Source organism: Camelus dromedarius, chromosome 6, assembly GCF_036321535.1.
Source record: "Camelus dromedarius isolate mCamDro1 chromosome 6, mCamDro1.pat, whole genome shotgun sequence".
NCBI classification, from domain to species: domain Eukaryota; kingdom Metazoa; phylum Chordata; class Mammalia; order Artiodactyla; family Camelidae; genus Camelus; species Camelus dromedarius.
Genome location: NC_087441.1, coordinates 84185458 through 84203042, shown reverse-complemented (window position 1 = coordinate 84203042; position 17585 = coordinate 84185458). Strand labels below are relative to the sequence as shown.

Sequence of the window (17585 nt, the reverse complement as noted above, 5' to 3'; positions counted from 1 at the left end):
GATATTTACTAAAAATCCACTGCACATCCAGTCTTTTACAATCATATCCTGGAATATAAACTCTATGATCCAGGGGTCCACCACCCACATTCTCACTGCCGAGTTCCTTAGTAATCAACTACCAAAGCACCAACATAGAACCACGTGATCAGTACTTTAGGTATAAATGAGGGAATTAGCTCATTCAATTGTAAAAAAAAAAAAACCTTAAAATATTTACTGAACTTACTTACAGACAAAGAAAATTGGACACAAAGAAGTACAGTTTCTTCCCCAAGGTCACAAAGCTAATAACTGGTAAACGCAAGATTTGAACTCATCTGCCTGATTCTAAAAACCAGGTGGAAATCCCATTTGACTGTGGAGGGTCCAGCAGCACAGCCTATCACCATATCTTTGTTCAGATCTAGCCTTAGACAGCCTGAGACAGCACCCCATTCCTTTGGAACTCGAGGGCAAGTGATATCAATAAGGATTTTGTATTCAGTAGTTTCTTAGGCCTCATTTATATAAAGTGTCAGCAGGTCAGCAGAAAAACTCTGGGAAATATGAGTGGATCCAGAGCTTTTTGCTGATTAGAAACTCAGTCTAACAGGACATAGTGGCCTTCCCATGAGAGGCCACATGGACATAAACTAAAGGCAGGTGAGCAATGAAAACTAGCAAGACCCTGGAACTCAAGCAAGAAGGACCCCTGCCATCCCCTGCCCAGTTGCCTCTTCACCCGCATGGACACGATGGCAGAAGACCCAGGTTCTTGTCCAAGTTACAACATCATGGATTCTCAACCATAAAAATTTACGGCTCTATGATCTTAAGTACTTTCCAACTCAAATATGATTAAACAAATATCTCAGCAGAATGTCTATATCTCCACTTCCTCTCTTCTATTAGGAGAATATTTCTATGGCAACAAAGCAGAAATCCAATTAAAAACACCATGCAAGAAGCCGGGAGAAATTCTGCATAAGAGACTTTGTTCTCACGCTCAGTGAATGGAAACACAGAAAAAGTGTTCCTTATCCCTCAGCAAGTGGGAGGTAGCCTGATTGTGTGTGTGTGTGCGTGTGTGTGTGCGTGCGTGTGTAAATGAAATACAATGAATTCTGGGATATTTACAGATTTTTTTATCTTACAGTCATTTCATGAGGATGAGACAACCTTTAAAGTAATTTGAATCTAGTGTTCTGAGAGAGTCTCAGGCTCTTATGGTGAAAGAGGGGAAAGGGGAAAGGAAAGGAGGAAAGAAGTAAATGAAGCAAAGGAGTACGAATACTGCTAGGGAAAGGCAAGACATTAATTTTTTTCCTAATTACATCATACACAAATTATGGACTGGCTTTCCCCCAAGTCTTGTCAAGCACTGAGTTGCAGAAGAAAGGTGACAGCCCATTTCTTACTGAGCTTGTGATTGTACGTGGAATCTCATAGACACAAATCATTTACGCTGATCAAACACTCTAGCAGCAGGCCGTAATTCTCCTGTTTTGAGAGACAAGAAAACAGGAGTTCAAAGCGGATATATAACTTGACAAAAGTCAGAGGACCAGTAAACAAGAGAGGATGAATTCAAACTCAGATCTGAATGCAGAGTCTGCTCTTCCCACTCCCAGGACTGGAAAATCCTTAACACACAGGCTGCCTAGCTCCCCTGCAGTGTTCCTGGCCCCAAGCATTTCCCATGTTAATGGTCGCCAGTTCTCACAGTCACAGCGCTCTGTGCAGCCAATGGCCTCCATCGGACCTTGATCATCTACCTGTCACGCCCAACAGGCTTCTCCACAAAGGCAGGAAAGCTGGCTTTCCAGTGCATACAAAGCCATCCCTGGTCTAACCTGGGCTCTTCTGCGGCTTCTCCAGCCTAAAGGCAGCCATGAAACTGCTCAGAGTTTGTACATAAGCCACACTACCTCTCTCCATCTGTCTCCCCAAATATACTACTTAGCTATGACCATTTTGATAATCTTGGAAACAAATTTTTAAAAACAGAAAAGAAAGGATTCTGGAACAAGTACTTAATACTTACAATTTTAAATGACAATTTACAAAGTGAGTATTTACAAACCGATTCTGCCTTCCTAGGTGTCAGTTTTAACAGTTACAAAATATAATAGCAAAAAATTCTCACTTACAGAATTAACAAAGACATCAACAGTAATCTGGAATAAACTCAAAATTAAAGCCCATGTTCTACATGGAGAAAACTACTGGACTCTACTGAGGAGTAAAGTAAGAGGTGTGAATGTAGAGACATCAACATATTGCATGGAGGAAAGCAGTTTTGTAAAGATGTACGTTCTCCTAAAGATAATTCAAAACTTACTAAAAAATCCCATGAAAACCCTTATCTGTGTTTTTTAACTTGAACAAAGTATTTTAGAATTCTTCAGGAATAATAAATTCATACTAGCCAAGAAAATTTGTGATGGAAGAAAAGAATCAAAAAAAATCACACTTTCAGTTATTAAATAAATTTTTACAATATGTAAGATATAGCGCTGGAGTAAGAAAGTAAAATTGACAGAAATAAACCATGAGCTCAAAAAGAGACTCTAGTGTACATAAGTATATTGTACAGTTGGGATTTCAAATCAAAGAGCAAAGTATGAATTCAATAATTTTCCTGGGACAATCAGAGAATCACCTGGAAAGAACAAATTCTATTCCTGTGCTAATGACCACAAGAAAAATTACAGATAGTGATGTAAATATTAAAATACTAATAACAACAAATGCAACTCTTTGCTCATATTAATTCAACTTCTCCTCACTATAACAAGTACTATTATCATCTCCATCTTAGAGATTAAAAAAACTTACAGAAGAGATTTATATCATTATAAGAAAGTGTTTCTAAGAATAATACCAAAGATAAAACCCAAAAGGAAGACATTTACAATCTTAAAAATATTTTGGGCCACAAAGAAAATAAAAAAAACTACTGAACAAAATGAAAGGCAAGAAATGACAAGAAAAAGCTCTGTGATACATGTTGATGAAGACAAGGGGTTAATGTTCATAACATACAAAGAGCTGTCACAAAGCAACAAGAAGCTCCCTCACTTAAATGTGTGCAAAGGACAAAAGGGATCATTCACTTTTAAAAAGTCAGATGGCTAATGAGTGAAAAATGCTCAATACCTCACTGGTCATCAAATACAAACTAAAACAATGAAAAAGCACTTTTGTTCATCATATTGGCAAATATTTATAAACGATAATCTAGCTAGTGTCCATCTGTGAGAGAACAAACTGTGAGTGACATTTTGGAGGACGACATGTCAATGGATATGTAAACTCTGAAAAACGTGTGTACACAGACTCAACTCAACTTCTAGGAATCATTTCATTTAGAAAAAAAATCAGTTCAAAAGATGTACTCATCAGAGCATTTACACAGCACTGTTTACAATGGTGGGATGAAAAGCTGAAGTGAAATCATATCCAGCGATAGAGAATTGGTTACATAAGTTATTCTACAGCTTTTCATTCCCCACTGGAGGAGCAATTTCTAGAGTCACTTGAAAGGAGCCTGTGATGAATGTAAATGTCACATCCAGGGACTAAATTTCCAGAAGCCTTAACTAAAGGAATACTCATACAAGATCACAGGTATGTTTGTACAAGAGGGATGCCAGTCAAACATCCTTTCTGAAAGTGGAAAATGGAGAAAACTTAAGGGTCCAACATCAAGAAAATGATGCGGTAAATCACGGCAAGATGTGGGCTCTGAAGGGGCCGGCGATTCGGCATTGTCCAGGGCCTTGTCCACATCACTCTCCCACCAAAGGTGTCCTTCCACAAGAGACCACACCTGCACATCAGGAGACCCCGCCTCTCTATCTGAAAGGACCGGGTGAGTCTGGAGTGGGAGGACGTCTATGATATACCCGTGAGTGAATAAAGCGAGCTGCAGAACACATATAGTACGGTCTTATTTTTCAATAAAGCATATATACACACACATATACATAGATTTCTCAAATAAGTGTATGTATGTAGGTATGTATGTATTTATGGGTATATATATATATGTCATAGGCATAAAGGTCATGAAATATATACACCACATTGTCAACAGCTTTTACACTCAGGAAATAAGGGGAAGGGATTTAGGGGCCTTTCGGTACCACCACAGTTCTCTTTTCAGTATTTCAGTTAAGTATACTTGAATTTAAAAGTTTATTTAAGTCCGAAGTAAAATGGACGATGCCTCCACAAGACATAATGCTATACTGGTCATTAAAAATCATGCCAGCGGAGATAGAATATTGCAGAAAAACATGTAATAAGCCGAATGGAAAATGGAGGTCTCCACACAATAAACAGGCACAGATTGATCGCTGCTTTTTATGACAGAGGTGATACACACTGACGAAAAGGACAGAAAATAGATGTTAAAGTGTTAATTACTGTCTCTGAGTAGTGGGACAAGGATACCCTCTTTTGCCCCTTTTTTCAGACTTATTATATTAAATACACATTACTTTTCATCTGAAAAAAGCATTTTTAGATGTCTAGTACCATGCATTGGAGAAAATACATGAGTACTTACAGAAACAAATAACTAGGAGACACCGCAGCAGCTTCAAACAATGTAGAATGGGCGATCCTGAATAACAATGCGCAGTTACATAAGGACACACAAAGTGAGAGCACCTGCTGTAACAGGGCATGGCCCCCTTCTATTTGTCAGTTGTGTCTTCAGGGCTGAGGCAGATCTGAGCACGGCCAGTGTCAGTGCTGGTGTCTGGATGGATGCCACTGGAGGTGAGGGCACCTGCAAGCCGAGAGGAAGAACAGAAATCATCCTCTGCTTTTTCTGTCTTGTTTCTTTGTTACTGTAAAAGAGAGGCATAAATAAGATAAACTAAATCTTCCCTGCTGAAATTTAAGTAATGAAACCGTTTTTAAAGTCTTCACAGCTTATATTCTGCCTATAACTGTCTTTACAACAAAGCATCATATTTATTAAATGTTAATTAACTCAATTAACTCCCTGTTGAAACCTATTAAAGAACATGACAGTCGAGCGCTGCGTGCACCACGCCTGCAGTGACTACCTCAGCTGTCTTGACGGCAGTGAAGTCAGCCCCCACCATCCCGTGGCCCTGAGCTCCTGATGCTGCAAAGAGAGCACGCTGCCTCCTCAGATGGAGAGGAACTGTGAAAGCATTTTCTGAAGTCAACAGAACTGACAAAACATAACTGACAAATCCCAGGCTTCTTGGAGGATGTCATTTTCTGTTTCTGGCCAACACCCGTCAATGAGCAGAACCACCCCATTCCGAGCCATGAGACTCACGTGGGAAGCAGTTTTGGAGAAATTTCCAGGTATAGAATGTAACCAACGATACATAGAACTCTGACAAAGGAAAAGATGAAATGCTGTGATTTTGGAAGACACTCAAAATATTCTCCTAAGCCTTAGTAGCTGGAAAGGCTGGGCTTCTCCTCATCCACTTATTTATTTCACATCCAGTGAGAATCTCCCACAAACCCTGTTTCCCTGTGTCTGCTGGGAGCCTCAGGCACACTGTTGCTGTCGATCTTATAAGTCACAGCAATCTTATAAGTCTTATATTTCTCACGCCTGCAACCCTCACACAAGCTCGCCTCCTAGCCTCACTGTCTGAACTTGGCCCCATTTTCTCACCTGTTTTTTGGTATCTGTTCTTCTGTAAGCTGCCTGAAATGCTTTTCGGAACAAGTCAGAAGAATGAGTGGGTAGAGAACTGGACAGATGGACAGGTGAGAGGTGGGCAGACAGACAGAGAGACTCCAAGAAAAGGGGAACAAAGAAAATTTCCTATGCAGAACCCTCTTCTAGTCAGGGAAGAAAACCGCCACGGAGACGTGTGAAGAGGCAGGTGGCTTAGGGCTGTTTCCCTGGAATCCATGAAAAGCCACAACAAGAGATGAGAGGGTAGAACTATAAATAATGAAAGAAAAAAAGCATGCATGCTTGAAAAATATATCTAAAATATGTACTTTCTAAAGAATAGATTCAAATCAGCAAGGCCCAATAACACAATTTTTGGGTATTTAGAGAAGTGAGAATCCCACATCCAAACCAGAAGACATCCCTTTGGCACACTGAGAGTCTACACGGGGTGGTCATAAAGCTGTCTCCGCAAATCCATTCTATCCTGCACTTACGAGGAATGAACAGCTGTGCTCGGGCTTCCCACGTGCGTCATTTACACCCCACAGCACCTCTAAGGGGGAGGGACTCCTAGCGAGACCCGTCTCTGCAGGACAGGAAACAAGTATGGGAGAGGCTAAGCCGACCTACCAGTTCTCCATCTCACAGGACTGGTCACTCCAGAGCAGGACTCGATCTCAGACCCATGTTTGTAACCACAGTACTACCGTGCTTTATGTGCTTTTTGTGTGTATAACACATTTGTTTCTGGCATGAAAGGATATTTAATAAATTTTCGGTTGTCTTGTCTATCTCATTAGCTCACAATCTTTATACAGTTGAACTGTACTATTTCAAAAAGAGTACAACGGAAAGAGCAGGGGTCAGAATAAGAGGGGTTGCATTCTTTATCTGGTACCTCATCTCATCCAAGTCCCCAACCAGGGAGAAGGAGCAAATGTTTTCATCTTTTAAAGAGAGGGCTCCAGTGATGGTGACTTACTCAACTCCAAAACCAAGGCTGGGGGTAGGGCACAGGCAGCAACCAGAGCAGTATCACCTGTAGGAAGGAGAAAAGAGCTCACGGGAGGGCTCAGGGGCTCGGCCTGATTTAATTTCAATTGATAAAAGAATACCACAGTTTGAAAATACTACCATGCCATGGATTTGCGCTTTCTTGACATCTAGCAAGTTTCCACAGCCCACATGTAACATTATCATGTACCAGTGAAAGGAAGAGTGTACAGAGAGGGAAAATCAATGCCACAGGCAGGCTGAAAACCAGACTAGATGAAAGGAAGACAAAGGGCATAGTTAAGAGGAGGGGAAAGGCTGGGAAAAAGACATCATCAGAAGGACTCTCAAGCATCATCCAACAATCATATAATCATTCATTCAACAGAGGGTTACTGAGGTCCTATTTTGTGCAAGATTTTTCACAGGGCAAAGAAAGAGCGCAGCCTACATGGTGGCAGCAATTGGCAGGGCTCAAATACACTTCTGATCCCGGTAACTTGCACACTTTTACTCAGTATAAAGGCAAAGAAAAAAAGTAAAATAATACTCTATAAACAAAATGCATTGCTGAAAAAAATTAAAGAAGTCCTAAATACCTGGACAGACACACCACGCACATTCCTGGATCAGAAGACAGTGTTCTTGGAGTGGCAGTGTTCCCCAGAGCGATCCATACATACAACGTGGTTTCGATTACAATCCCAGCAGGCTCCTCTGCAAAAACTGACTAGCTGCTACTACAATTCATATGGGAATTCGAGGGTCTCAGTAACCAAAACGTACTTGTAAAAGAAAAACAACATGAGAGGACTTGTAATTCTCAATTTCAAACCTTACAACTTTATCTCCAAGTGATATTTGAGGCCATTTTTAAGTTATTATTGTGTTTATCCTTATTTTCCAAATTCTCTAAAATGAATATATCTTTTACAATAAGAAAAATAAAAAGTAAGGTATCTTTTAAAACATGCACACCGATTCATTCATTGGGAAAAAAATATTTTAATTATAAAGAGGTAAACAAATATCTAGTGAAAAAGGACTACTTAAAAACAAGAGTGCATTTTCATTTTTCATAAATTGAAATCTGAAAGCACAAACACATCAAGATTCTAAGGAGACCGATGCAACATATTAATATTTATTTCCAAAATTCTAATTTAACAATGAAAACTCAAGAAAGGTAAAATCATGTTTGACAGCCAACTGCAAACACATGGAGAGCAAAGTCCTAGAAATCACAGTTCCTTTAACTCTGCTACTACCTCAGTAGGAGAGGAAATTCCTCACTGAGAGGACAGTGGAATCCCATGCATAAGACAGGATACGCAGTACAAACTGCACTAGAATCAGGGGTGATTTTCTTAGACGAACTCTAAGGCTACAACATTGCTGAAAAACTATAAAAACATTGACAGGCATATTAAAACACAGTCATATATATTATACAGAAACATATGAAGTCTGCTCCCATGTTGCATAGAAATACAAACATATTTGTTCATTTATGGGCACTGATTACTTTTTCCCAGGTAGAATATTTCAACTAAAACAAATAATAATACAATCCTCTTGTCAAATCTAGTTGATAAGTTACTCTGCTATGTAACCATAATGTGTCTAAGATAGTTCTAAAATTAGTGAAAAAATCTTTTTATGGTTCCCTGAACTCTTCTCAAAATTCCAAGCTAAATTTTAAAATAGATCAGAGCAGTATTTCTATATGATCTTTTCCCTCGTGAAATGAACACAGTCTGTTGTCAAAATTCTGTCCTTAAAATGGTTCACGAGCACTGTATCCTAAAAAAAACTGCTGGACAGCAAGGCACTATCCAGACAATGTGACCAAACCAATGAAACACAAGGAAGACAGTGACCCTATTCTGGAGGGCTTATATATGTGTCAACACAGGGGTTTTTATTTGATTGGTTTGATTTGTTAGAAAAATAAAATCACTCAAGTACTTTCTTCTTTGAGCATTCTGTAAGTCATGACTGTGTTTTTAGTGTCATGAGCAGGAAAGACTTAAGCATGACTTGATTAGGTCAACTAGCAACAATCATCACTGGAGAGTGAGTAATAAAGAAGTTAACTGATAGCAATGCTTCTGCCTACATGAGACCTAAAATAAACCTACACTGACCTCTGCAAGGAAAATGAGGAGATGAGGTCCCCAAAGAGAAAACAAACTAACAAGAAATCAAAAACGGAAACACTTTTTCATTAACGATTCCAGGAAGGAGTGGAGCATGTTGATGAAAAGCACAGATGTTGGGGACAAACATAAGGGTCTGAACTCCCACAGCACTGGGTAGCTGTGACACTGATATGACAGTGAAATTTTCTGCATCTCAGTCTCCTGTCCATAGACTGGGGACAACAACAGCACCCGTCTCCTAGAACAGTCCTAAATTATGTTATTTTATATATAAAAGTTTAAATAAAATACCTCAGATTTTAAATATTACCCAAAAGCACAAGGAACAAAGAAAACAGAGATAAATTGGAGTTCATCAAAAGTGAAAACTTTGCTTCAAATGACACAATCCAGAAAGTGATAAAACAACACACAGGAGAAAATTTTTTCAAATCATTTATCTGATTAGGAATTTGTATCTCCAAAAAAAAAAAAAAAATCTCCTACAACTAAACAATACAAAGGCAACTCAATTAAAAATTGAATAATGGATCTGAAAAGGTATTTTTCAAGGAAAATATACAAATGGCCAATAAGCACAAAGAAACGATGTTCAATATCATTAGCTATAATTGAAAGCAAGTCAAAACCACTAGGAGAAACTGCTTCACACTCACTACAGTAGTATATACTCAAAAAGAGAATAACAAACAGTAATGAGGCCACAGAGGAAGCGGAGATCCCAGCCCTTGCTGGTGAGGACTTAACACAGCGAGGCCACTTTGGAAAACAGCCTGGAAGGTCCTCAGAGAGTTAAACATTTGGTTTATGAATGACCCAGCCTTTCTGCTCTCTGGGCATACACGTAAGAGAACTGAAAACAAGTGTCCACATAAAAACTCCTACAGGAATATTCACGGCGCCATTATTCATCACAGACAAAAAGCAGAAACAAACAAAATGCCTATCACCTGATGAATGGGTAAACAGTGGGGCCCAGTCATACAGTGGAATATTATTCAGTAATTGCAAAGCATAGAGTACTGACCCAGGCCACAAGTTTGACAAACATTGAAAACATTACTCAGTGTGAAAGAAGTCAGTCATAATAGACGGTTTCATTTACTTGAAATGACTCGATTTACATGAAAATGTCCAGCACAGGCAAATCCTCATAGAGAGAACAGTGGCTCCTTGGGGCTGGGGGAGGATGGGGAAGATGTGAATAACTGCTTATGTATAAGGGGCTTCCTGTTGGGGGATGAAAATGTTCTAAGATTGACTGGAATGCACAATTCTGGGCATAGAGTAAAAACCGCTGTACATTTTAATGAGTGAATTGTATTAAAACTGTTAAGAACAAAAGCACCTAGGGCCAGTACCTTCCCATAGTAAACGCAAATTGCTAATTTTATTACAGGAAGAAGAAACTGCCCTCAGCATGAAAGCAGGAGATCTTCAAATGTGGGTAAACAGAAATTGGACAAGAGCATTTCACTTGAAACACTTGCTGAGTTTACACGAAATATTCAGAAATAGGAAAATCAGTTTGACATCACGAGGAAGCATTCTGCTTCAAATGAAGATCAAGGATTCGGCAAGCCCAGCTGCTAAAAATGACCAGAGAAGAATCCTGGTTCTTAAAACAAGCACCAGAGCCAACAAGGAAATGGTGGTGAGGAAAGCAGGAGGCCGAAAATCTGGAACAGTTAGCTACAAATAATTTCTCCACTGAAAATTCAAATATAAAATGAAAGCGACGCAATGCTGTGTTGACCTCACGTGAATGGGCTTCCTACGGTGCTCGACAGTTCTGTAACCCCGAATGAGAGACTCAGGAGAATCAGCATGGTTCCTGGGAGCCCCAAGTGACTGCCCACCAGCACGCAGACCACCATCACATCTGCCAGGTTTCAATTGCAGACAAGAGACCAAGTACTGAAAGGCACAGGAAATGTTGACCGGGGAAGAAAAGGCTGCAGTCAGTCCTGGGACAGAGGCCCTGTGAGCAGAGGCCAGAAGGCTGCAGGTGAACTGGAGTTGCCCTGGGGCAGGAAGGGACCACAAGGAAGAAGATCTCAATTCTCTACTCTCTCTCCCTCGGGTAGTAGAGATAAACCTGCATCTTTCTCACCTGGAACTGTGGGTTCTGGCTGGCAGAAATCTTACAGACATGGAATGATTATTGAAGACTGGAAAAAGTCCAGCAATCGATAGGGAGTAGGGAGCCAACTCCACGAGCCTATCAAATGCTCCCATATTTATTGTGTATAATCAAAGGAAATAGTCATTAACAGTTGTGTGATAGTAAGCAGAAACTTGGGAAAAGTGGATGAGACAGAGATTACAGAATCCACCATGAGTACAAAGTCTTAGTGTATCTTTAGGGAAGTCATGGGGTGAGGGGAACAAAATACATTCTTTAGATATGTGAATTTCAAAACAGACCACCAAACCTGCCAGTTCCTTGTTTTGCGGATAACAGACTATCTAACAGCACACAAGCCCAGCTTTTATAGCTGAGGTCCTGGGTCCTTGCTTTGCAATGAGCAGAGTGCTATCTAAAACCTCAACTACGCAAGCAAAGCATTGTCTCTGCTTTTTAAGGCAAGGAGACAGGAGTGAGGATGCACAGGCGCTTGCTTGCAAAGCAGTTACTAAGCATAGTTTTTCTTCTTAAAGTTGACAGGCGGCCTGGGTCTGCTACAATTTGTTAACCCAATCAAGGGCTCCCACATTGAACCATTATGGAGAATATCCTGGGATGACAAATCCTGGTTTTGGGTATTTTCCTGCCAGCTTCAGCCACTCTAGAAGGGTCTATGCACATCCCTGAATAACGATCCCACAGAACCACCCACACTCATAACTCCTGGGGCTTGAAACTTAATTTTAGCTCTACACAACTTAACTTAGAAAAGTTTCAAAAATAAAAGATATTATATACATTTTATAGCTCATCATAGGATTGATTTTTCTGATTGCTCTAAGCTGCTTCTACTTGGTAAAGCACCTAAATCTGCCGGTGAATTCAATACTTTCCATTGGGCATAACTAGCCAGTTTGAGCTCGTTAACTTCAATTGGTCAAATATCGATACACTTAATTGATTTTATTGTTCATCAGTTTCAGCCGGGAGGAGAGGGAGTGTCACTCTGTTCCTCAGCCCACCCTCAACTGTTTTCTCATCAGCAACTCAGGCCTCCTGAAAACAAACAAAAAAAAAAGCATTTGTTTCCCTTCTTCTACACATTCCACAAACCAAACAGGAAACATCAGCCTGAAGAAAGAATTCAACACAAATGTTAAAACAAAAATCTATAAACCTGAAGTATCTCCATCTCCGAATCATGATACACAATGACATGAGAGTAAGTATGTCAGGCACAAAGCATACGTCAGCCTAACCACCTGATTTATATTCTTCAAAGGAAGGAAGGTTTTCGTATTTTTTATTATCACTCTTTCTCATTGCTTCTGATTAAGCCAAAAAATAGTTTATGAAATTATTTAGCACTGCAATAACAGATTTTTGTTGTATCAATTACAGAAGGCATTCAGAGGGGTTAGGAAAACCCACCTCTGTAAAATATTCAAAATATCTTCCCCTGTTAAGAACACGTATACAAAATGCAACAGGGAATTCAAATTCTTGTGGAGAGGAGCAAAAGCCACAGAAAAAAAAACAAAGTAATACTATGAGTCAATTCAAAATTCACTGGACAAACATGCTCAATGCATTCAATGAATTTTAAAGGCACACGGCAAGCCATTCACTTAAAGATATGCAGGCTAGAGGAAGAATTTCCCTCTTTAACACACAGCAGAAATCAATAGGGTGCTCCACCAAACAACGACCAAAGAACAATCAAGTTTTTAACAGTTCTGATAAATCAGCATGTTCTAAAGATGAAAATCCAAAAATTTTAAACATTCATTCACACCACAATGAAACAAGCACTTAAAAAAACCAAAAAACCCCAAAGAAACTAAGCACATAGATCATGTACATAGATCAATGAGAATTTCTTTTGCCGCTGGAAGAAAGAACAGGCTATAGCCTTTTCCTTGAAAAATAAAACTACTTATAAGGTAAATGTTAAAACACATTTCATCATTCATGTTGCCTTGAAAAATCTGAGGCACTTATATCTGATTAGAAAAGCAATTCTGAGTAATAGTAAGTTACAATTCAGTGCCAGTTTGCTTTAGAATAAAAGAGAAAAGAAAAGCTACTGTTTCTCATAACCTGCACAAAGTGTGAAGTGCCTCCCTGCCTCTTTCTCCTCCCGTTTTCTAAGCTCATGCTCCCCAACCCTTCTGAAACAAGTATGAGAACCTCTTATTCCCAATATGCCAAATGACAAAAGAACATCAATTTATTTGTGTAAATATATGCCTACACCTTGAACTGGAGGAGAAAGGTATCAGAAGTCTATATGGAACTTATTTCTACCTTCCTGAAATCACACACACAATCGTTCACAGAGACACAAACATATTCCCCCTGGATTACTGGGCACTTAACAAGCTTAGGACTTCCAACTTCTAGAAGATAAATTTGTAATTAGTTTAAAATACAAAACTGTCAGCTTTTGAAAGCCTTGATCATCTGCTAAACCATCCAAATATCAAAGAGACCCAATTAGCCTTCTCTGTAGAATGTAATTTCCCATGATGACAAAACAGACCCTAAGAAGTACTGGATCCAAGTCTCGTGTTTATCACTAGCTATGATCGTTTTTAAGCACATTAACAGATTCAGAAAGGTTTGTCCCAACAACATTTATTCTTCTTGATATAGTATACGTGTTCAAATGCCTATACAGAGACTATGTCCCATGATGGTGTTTAAGAGCTCTTTTGTGTATTACAATATTTATTTTTAAGTGCAGACAAGGAGGGTGGGTGTTACGCAGTTGTAGGCCACCTGCTTAGCATGCAAAATATCCTGGCTTCAGTCCCCAGTACCTCCAAAAAAATAAATAAAAATAAGTGCATATTTAAAAATGAGTAAAGATATAAAAAATGCAGACTAAAAACCACTGCAATCTAGGAGCCACAATTGGAATAAAAAAACGTGTTTCTATCAAATATTGACTATATGCCAATCACAGAGACAACCACAAATCACACCTGATAACCATCACGTGTGATTCTCAGCAACACTACTAAGTAGACATGGATGAGAAACCCGGCACTGCGGATGAGGAGACGGGGCTCGGAGGAGCCGGGGACGCTGACCGTCCTGCTACCCGTGACACCGCATCTGCCCAGGGCAACCGCTGATGGAGCTGCACTGAGGGGACACCCAGCTGTATGGAACGTTGGGGCACTGGGGAGTCCCAGAAAACACAAAAATTGTTCAGTGAAAAACCAGCTCAAATATATTACACTGTGCCACATCCTTTAAACAGGGAACATGACTGAGAATTTTTGATGCCTCTGTGTCCTTTCTGCCATCATTAATATTTGCCCTCTCAGCACGACCAGTGATGAACTGGACCCCATATGAAGTGCACTCAGATGGAAGATCATTTGAAGCTGTTTTATGAAGTTTGTAGGACTCTGTCTATGCCTCACACAGGCGGTCATCCATCACTTTTCCCCGGTGTGGATGTACCACCTGAAATCGCTCCTTTCTGCTTTTTAAAGTCCCTTCATCTACTCCAGACTTTTCAACAGCAAAGAATCAGCTCAACCACAGACAGTGGACAGCTTCTCACCAAAGGGATTTGAACAGCACATCGGATAACCTGGAAGCCCTTTTCTTCTATTAAACCCACTTTGAGGTAGTTCATCATTTTCTGATTGGTGGACTTGGCCTCTGACTGGCCTTCTCAGAAAGCTTCCAGCCTCACATCCGGGGATGTGATAGGACCCTGATATTGGGTAAAAAAGTGCTGAAGGCGGACATCATCCAGTCAGGTCTGCACGGGTAGAAGTGCCACAACGTGCTCAAAAATTATGCAGTCAGCACCCCTGGGCTCCCATGGACTGATTTCACATTAACCAAACGCATGAGACACTGATGCAAGAAAACCTGAAACTTAACTTATTAATGTAACAGAAGACGTGAAACTATGAACCAGACTGAAATATCAGAGTTCAACCATGAGTACATTTTCTCCTCAATGTACCAATCACGGGCAGGCAGTCACATGGCAAGCATGGACAGAAGTAGAGCAGGAAGGGTTTTTAGATTAACTCAATGGACTAAATTTCTGTTATACCAACAGATCTACTGCCTGGAAAATAACGGTAATCACTGTGCACTCTTCATGGACAGTGGCCGAGACACGACTGTGAGCAACTGTGTGACTCTCCTTTCCCTGTCCTTTCTGGGCTAACGGATGCACAGACGTACAGTGATCAAGGCATGCAGATAGATCTAAACACCCAAAGCCTGTCTCTGTGAGCCTCAAAACCAGACAGCCAGGGTTTAAATACAAGCTCTGCCACTTACTAGCTCTGTGACCTTGGCCAACATACCCTCTGTGTGCCTCAATTTCCACACTGTAAAGCTGGGATAAAAATCAAACCTTCCTTACTCACTTGTTGAGAAGATTGAAGGATACACTTCTGTAAAACGCTCAGAAAAGAATGTAGCACTTTTATGGTGTTCAACAAATGTCAACTTAATATTACAGTGGTTTACAAGTCTCCCTTCTAATCATCTTCTGTGTTTCCTGGCACGTCAAATTTCCAAAGAAAATCCTTATTTCTCCTTTTATAAACTCTTGGGGTGCACCCTTCTGTTGATCCCACCACGTCTTTAAACTGAGGGAGGGGATGCCTCCTCCCCACTCCTCTGGGCCATGGAGAGTGCTTCCCCCTTCACACCCCTGACACCTTGCCCACAGCTAGCCCTCCTCACACTAACAGAGTGAGGTGTGATTCCAGGGAGATAAGCAGGGCATGTGAAACCCTTCCTTTCCCTCCAGGTTTGGCCACCCTTGGGAAGCACCCGGGATGCTCAGCTCCATGGCACGACATCCCTGTGCATGATGGGGCAGATCCTCTCAAGGGAAGGCTCGCTGTGGCACAGAGATACCTGGGACAGGGTAAGTCTCTACTTCTGGGACACAGTATCACGACACTCATTTACCCACAGCCCTGAAGTTCATGGAGAACGTGGCTTCATCAGTAACAAAGAAGACATTTAACGCCTGCCTACTCTTTTGTGTCATCTCTCAGTTGGCTGCTGGAGACAACATGTGTATAAGTATTGGATCCCCTTAAGCCCCAACATATATGAAGTAACAAAAAAGTCTGTGGCTTAACATTGTTTCAGGGCCACTGTGTAACAGTTCTGACTCTGCTGATGCTAAATTATGGGTATAGGATCTATGGAACCTCCTCAAATATCTTTCATCATAAAACCAGCTTTTCTTATTTTCGTGCTTCTTAGTAGTTGCCAAAGACAGTCAAATGATGGCTTCACACAAAACAGCAGCAAAAGTTTAAGAGCCCTCTTGACATACCCACTGTGGTAAACAATTTACATAACTTCTAATTCTCAGAATTCTACAAAGCAGATACGAGGGTCCCCATCTCACAGACGAGGGGAAGACTCAGAACGAACTGACTCAGGCTCAAGTGGCTCAGTGGCAGCACGTGCAGACAAACCCAAGTCAAAACACTACACCCCTTCTTATATGTACCAAATCATCTCCCACCAATAAGCACACAGCAGCGGGGTCAATACTCAGGGAACTCAATACACTTTTCACCTTTAAGGTGTTCCAGAGGGCGCTTAGAGCTGTTTTATAAAATTCACGCTCACTGGTTTCTAACACTGGAAGAAAAGTCCGATTTTGCCATTGTTTGCACAGCAAGTCTGAAAAGTTCACAGTGAGATGACAGAATAAAACTAAGATATAAGCAGAATAATTTTTCCAGGCAGACAGACACAATGGACATTGTGGTATTCTGAAGCATTAAGCAAAGAAATCAAAATAAAATCACGTTGTTTAAGCCTTCTTTTAAAAACAGGAAAATTAAGACTGTAAGAAGGTGCAACAGTGCCACCTATGGCTAAAAAGACCTTCCAGGTTGCCGGGAAACATGCAACACAAAAATTGCCTGTAGGATGAGAAACGAGAATCAGGTAACTAAAAGCTTGTGTACCACATACTGCACTTTGCTTCAGGGGAAGGGAGGGGTAGTCAGTATTTAATCTGATATTGCTAATACTCCTGAATATAAACAAAAGACACAGGCTCATGGAAACTCATCTTAGAAGAGGAAAGAATCCAGTCCAGCCACTTCATTTTACAGGAGGGGAGACTGAGACCTGGGATCTGTCCTCCTGTCAATCCGGAGCAAAGTTCCCCTAGGCCTCATGTCTTGAACTGTAGCAAAAACCAACAGATCTGTACTAGGCCTATATTCATAAAAGTCACGTCTGTATTTATCCAAAAGCAGATAATCTAAGTATCTTGCAAAATACTTCTCAAAGAGCCAGAAATCATACGTTTGTTGAAATACAAAAACATTTATTTACATAGTAAAACAGCATGAGCTTTATTCTCTCTATTAAAAAGTGACACGTCAAATCAATGTTTTGATATTTTAAACCTGTTAAGAGTGCAGGAAAAAAATCAAAATTTTCTTTAATCACAAAATTGAGAAGCTTACTCCCTGAAAATGATCAATGTGGATTTTTCTAAATTTAATGGATCTGTTCAGAATCAGACGAATTTAAATGTCTGAGGGGGTGGTTACACGGCAACATGAATTCTGAGATGTAACAATACATATTCTGAGTAAATAATCTTCAAGGT

General features: G+C 40.2%; 1 long non-coding RNA gene across 1 annotated transcript in view; it reads right to left on the bottom strand.

Moving 5' to 3' along the window:
- Positions 1-4688: 4688 nt before the first annotated feature.
- Positions 4689-17585, bottom strand: part of LOC135321525 (uncharacterized) — a 69854-nt gene continuing 56957 nt past the window's right edge. The window contains exons 6-8 of the long non-coding RNA XR_010381364.1: positions 7258-7443; positions 6648-6704; positions 4689-4780 (exon numbers count right to left, since the gene is read on the bottom strand). This is a non-coding gene — a long non-coding RNA (uncharacterized LOC135321525). The remainder of the gene's footprint in view (positions 4781-6647; positions 6705-7257; positions 7444-17585) is intronic.